This window comes from Trachurus japonicus, unplaced genomic scaffold (assembly GCF_045865225.1).
Source record: "Trachurus japonicus isolate A0001 unplaced genomic scaffold, Traja_1.0 AP030353.1".
Classification (NCBI taxonomy): Eukaryota; Metazoa; Chordata; class Actinopteri; order Carangiformes; family Carangidae; genus Trachurus; species Trachurus japonicus.
In genome coordinates this window covers 3,457-8,639 of record NW_028220486.1, presented here as the reverse complement: position 1 = coordinate 8,639, position 5,183 = coordinate 3,457, and the positions used below count along the sequence as shown (strand labels likewise).

Sequence of the window (5,183 nt, the reverse complement as noted above, 5' to 3'; positions counted from 1 at the left end):
GGACTTCCGGTGGAGCAAGACGACAAGATGGCTGCATGAGCTCGAGCTCCCGATAGCAAGTCAGAATTAGCCCCCCTAAATTCACTATTGCTGAGCAATTCATAGAAGAATTTTACTTTGGAATGAATAGGGGAGTAACAACCAGAAGTCAAACGAAACGTGACATTCAAGAAGGGAAGAATTCACCGGAGATGGCCGACACTCAGTGTGCTAACGACGACAACCCTGTGGAAAACATGTGCTCCGTGCTTCAAACTATCAGTAAGGAAATACGCGACTTCAGGACTGAGCACAAAGTGGATCTACACACTCTCAAAGAAGAACTTAAGGAAGACATGAAAAATGAACTAAAAGATCTCAAACAGGAAATTTACCAAAAACTTTCTGCTAACTCCGCTCGGATCCAGGCCAATGAAACCAGGCTGAATGAAGCAGAAGCACGGATCAATGAGACCGAGTCGGCTAACATGGCCATGAAGGAGGCGCTCATTAAGTCCATGGAAAGACAAAAAACAATGCAGGAAAAGTTGACAGATATTGAGGGGCGGTCTAGGCGGAATAACATTCGCATTTACGGCGTACCCGAAGGGAAAGAAGGTAACTCCGTGCCTGACTTTGTGGAACAACTTCTGAAAAGTGAGCTTGCACTGACAGCGGATAATAGCCTGCACATTCAGCGCGCACACAGAGCTTTGGCCCGTAAACCGGAGCAGAACCAGCCACCCAGGTCTATAGTGGTAAATTTTTTGGAGTTTAATACCAAAGAAGCAATATTGAAAAAAGCCTGGGGAAAGAAAATAATGATTGAGGGGCGACGCTTGTCATTCGATCATGACTATGCCACGGAAGTTGTTCAGAAGCGCAAGGCATACACGGGAATAAAGAGGCTCCTGAAAGAGAGAGGAATTCGTTTCCAGACTCCGCTGGACAAGATGCGCATTCACTGGGACTCGGGAACACGCACCTACGAGAGCGCACAAGACGCAGCCCAGGAGCTAAGGAAGAGGGGCTACTCAGTGGAAACACCAGGCAGCAGCGCCGCCAACCCGAGCCGGGAGATGGAGCGGCTTCTTCGAGCCCCGACATGGCAGCGAGCCGGGGAGATGAGCACAGATGCTGCGCTCCGCGCGAGGGAAAGATTACAGGAGTTTGAGCGGATTCCCCCCAAGTAATCTCTATTCTCTACCTTGTCACGGTATGTGGTTGGCTCCTTAAAGAAACCAGCGGTGAGAAGTTAATATTTTGACTGATATATCACTCCTGCCTGAGATGTGACTTAAACCGTTATGAGAAAAAAAAGAAAAGAAAAAGGAAAATATCCGCACTACATTCTTTATTATTTATTATTTGATTATTTCACTCTCATTATGAGTAACAGACTAATCAACACGAGTATGTTTTAATTTTGAGGGATATCTTTTTTTTCATTCAAATATGGTTTGGCAGGGCAGCTACTTTATTATTATTATAATGTTTTCAAATATATATATATATTTTTCTTCTACGCTGGTATATGGGGCCAAAATAAGTCAGACCAATGCTAAAGACTTCATTTGGTAGGCTATACAAAATACATGCTATCGGATGACGTTGGACTGCTAGGATGTGTGAAATTGCGTGTTTCACCTCTAGTGAGGGGCCCTCCAGGAGGAGGATCTCCCCTCAGCCTACCAACGGGGACTCAGGGTGGCGAAGAATCACCCCAACTTGGGAGTTAAATGTTTTTTCCTTGTTTTTTTCAGTTTGCACATGTTGTCCAGATGTTCAGGTCTGTGCTGTTTTAAGTTGTCTGGAGGCTAAAGAATGTAACATGGGATTGGATCATTTAAATGCCATATAATAATATAAAACTGGTGTCACTTAATGTAAATGGGATGAATAATCCAGTAAAGAGGAGCAAGGTCCTGGCTAAATTGAAAAAAGAAAAGGCTCAAGTATTATTTTTGCAGGAAACTCACCTGCCTGAACAAGAGCATGAAAAGTTAAAACGCTTTGGTTTTAGGAATACATTTTATAGTAGCTACAGACCCAGCCAGAAGAGGGGAGTGGCTATCCTTATCACAAATGCAGTTCAATTTGAATGTCTTAAAGAAATTAGGGACAATGAAGGGAGATTTGTATTAATTAAAGGAAAGTTAGAAAACACAATGGTGACAATGATCAATGTATACGCCCCTCCAGAAAGCACTAAATGTTTTTTCAAAACTCTGTTTGACACTATTGCTATAGAAACTGAAGGTATATTGATATGTGGAGGAGATTATAATGTGGTCATGAATCATAACCTGGATACAACAAGCCCAAAAAGAAGCAAGAAGCATCTATCCAAATTTATCAATACATCAGCGCAGGAAATGGGACTAATTGATGTATGGAGAGAACTCCACCCACTAGAAAGGGACTATACACATTATTCGGTACCCCATTCTGTCTACTCCAGAATTGACTACTTTTTAATCAATACAAGTGAAATCCACAGGGTCACAGAATGTAAAATCGGGGTGGCAGATATATCAGACCACAGTGGGATTAGCTTGACAATACACCTGAATAATAGGAAAATAAATACTGTATGGAGGCTAAATGTGGGCATCTTGAACAATCAGGCAAATGTGAAACAGATAAGAGAAGAAATAAAAAGGTATATAGAAGAGAACGATAACGGGGAAGTAAACCCTGCAATTCTATGGGACGGTATGAAGGCAGTCATTAGGGGGAAATTAATCGCTTTGACAACATCACAAAAAAAGGCTCGACTAGCTACATATAAATACAAAGTAGAAAAACTTCAAGAATTGGAAAAGAAACATAAAAATACAGAGAATCAGTCTGTATTACAACAAATAAAGAAGGCAAGGGAAGAAATAAATGAGATACTCAGGACAGATATAGAAAAGAGGGCAAGATTTATAAAGCAGACATACTATGAATCAGGCCCCAAAGCAACAAGACTCTTAGCTAGACGACTGCGGAAACAGCAGGCCATTAACACAATTCATAAAATAAGGAACCCTCAAACTAACCAACTATCACACGAACCAGGAAAAATAGAAAAAATATTTGAAGAATATTATAAGAAGCTCTATTCTAAACCATTGTCAGCTGATGAAAAAACAATAAGAAGTTTTCTTGACACACTTGACCTGCCATCTATTGGTGAGACACAGAATGACACTATTACGTCACAACTCACAATTAAGGAGATAGAAGCTGCAATCAGTAGGTTAAAGACTAGTAAATCACCAGGTAGTGACGGGTACCCTTCGGAATGGTATAAGGCCTTTCAGAAGGAGCTAACACCTTTGCTTCTGTCTTGCTTTAACTGGACCCTTAACGAGGGTGGGGGTCCCCCATCGTGGAAGGAAGCGATTATTACCGTTTTACCTAAAGAAGGCAAAGATAAAGAAGACTGCAAAAACTATAGGCCGATTTCACTTTTAAATGTGGACTACAAATTATTTACATCAATTATTTGCAAAAGACTTGAGGCCTTCATACCAGATTTGATTGATGAAGACCAAACCGGTTTTATTAAAGGTCGCCAAACACACGATAATATTAGAAGAACCCTCCATATTCTAGACAATGCCCAAAAAAGTGGTACAAGTACAATTCTGGTTAGTTTGGATGCTGAAAAAGCGTTTGATAGTGTTAGTTGGTTATTCTTGTATGAGGTATTAAAGAGATTTGGCTTCAATGAAAAGGTAATTCAATGTATTAAAACTATGTATCAAGAGCCCACAACTAAGATCAGAGTAAATGGAAGCTTGTCCAATTCAATTCAGTTGGAGAGGGGGACAAGACAAGGTTGCTGTCTGTCTCCCACTCTTTTTGCTTTATATGTCGAGCCTTTAGCACAGGCAATAAGGCAGAGTGGGGAACTGCAGGGTGTTACTGTAGGGGGGACTGAACATATCATTGGCCTTTTCGCGGATGATATCATTATTTTTCTTGAACAACCAGATATATGTTACCCACACCTAATGTCTCTTCTGGAAAATTACGAATACTATTCAGGGTATAAACTCAATATATCAAAAACTCAAATTCTCTCGTTAAATTATTCTCCATCTCGACAAATAAGAGATACATATAACTTGAAATGGAATTCTAAAACAATGAAGTATCTCGGTGTAACTCTGAGTAAAACACTTCCCGACATGTTTGAAAAAAATTATAGTGAAATTGAAAAAAACATCAAAAAAGATTTTGAAAGGTGGTCAACCCTCCCATTAGACTTCAGTGCTAGAATACGGACAGTCAAAATGAACATTTTACCTAAATTGTTATATTTATTTCAAGCTCTTCCAATTAATATCCCCCAAAACAAATTTTTAGTCTGGGACAAGATGATTTCTAGATTCATTTGGAATAGTAAAAAACCAAGAATAAAATTTACGACACTTCAACTACCCAAAAGCAAGGGGGGGATGGCTTTACCTAACCTTTCAGAATATTTTTATGCAGCTCAACTCAGGTATTTGGCCTGTTGGTGTAGACCTGACTATGAGTCTAAATGGAAAGAAATGGAAAGGGAAGTACAGGGTTTTCAAACCCAGATATTGGTGGGGGATAAACATTTGATAGGTGCTTTGAGACATGCTATGAACCCAATAGTAGCATTTACACTTGAAATATGGAGCACTGTTGTAAGAAAATACAAACTTAAGAGCGATATATGCAATCTGGTGTGGTTTGCGTATGATTTAAAGTTCAAGCCAGGGATGTACGACCCAGCATTCAAAGGATGGACACAAAAAGGTGTGACTGCAATATGTACAGTATCAGAAGGTGGACAATTTCTAAGTTTCCAAGATCTAAAGACAAAGTACAGCCTCGAAAACAAAGACTTTTACAGATATCTGCAGTTGAGAGATTATTTCACAAAAGAGATAAGGTCAAATGAAACTATAAATAAGGTGATTGGAATTATTATCGATTCATACAAACAGAAGGGGTCTCGGCCCATCTCTGCTTTCTATCGAGCTTTGGGTGAGAGTAGGAAGGATTCAACACTTTATATAAAAGCAAAATGGGAAGCAGAACTAAAAATCCAAATACAAGAAGAGGAGTGGTATCATATGTGTGAGACACAATGTACATCAACAAATTCTTTAATATGGAGGGAGTTCTGCTGGAAAAACCTAACTCGCTATTTTATAACACCAAAAATAAAATCTAGG

At 39.7% G+C, this 5,183-nt stretch overlaps 1 long non-coding RNA gene across 1 annotated transcript; it reads left to right on the top strand.

Moving 5' to 3' along the window:
* The first annotated feature begins 1 nt into the window (after window position 1).
* On the top strand, window positions 2-4,603 carry LOC146960446 (uncharacterized). Its single transcript, XR_015035446.1, has 2 exons — window positions 2-59; window positions 4,512-4,603. It is a non-coding gene; the product is annotated as an uncharacterized LOC146960446 (long non-coding RNA).
* Window positions 4,604-5,183: the final 580 nt, after the last annotated feature.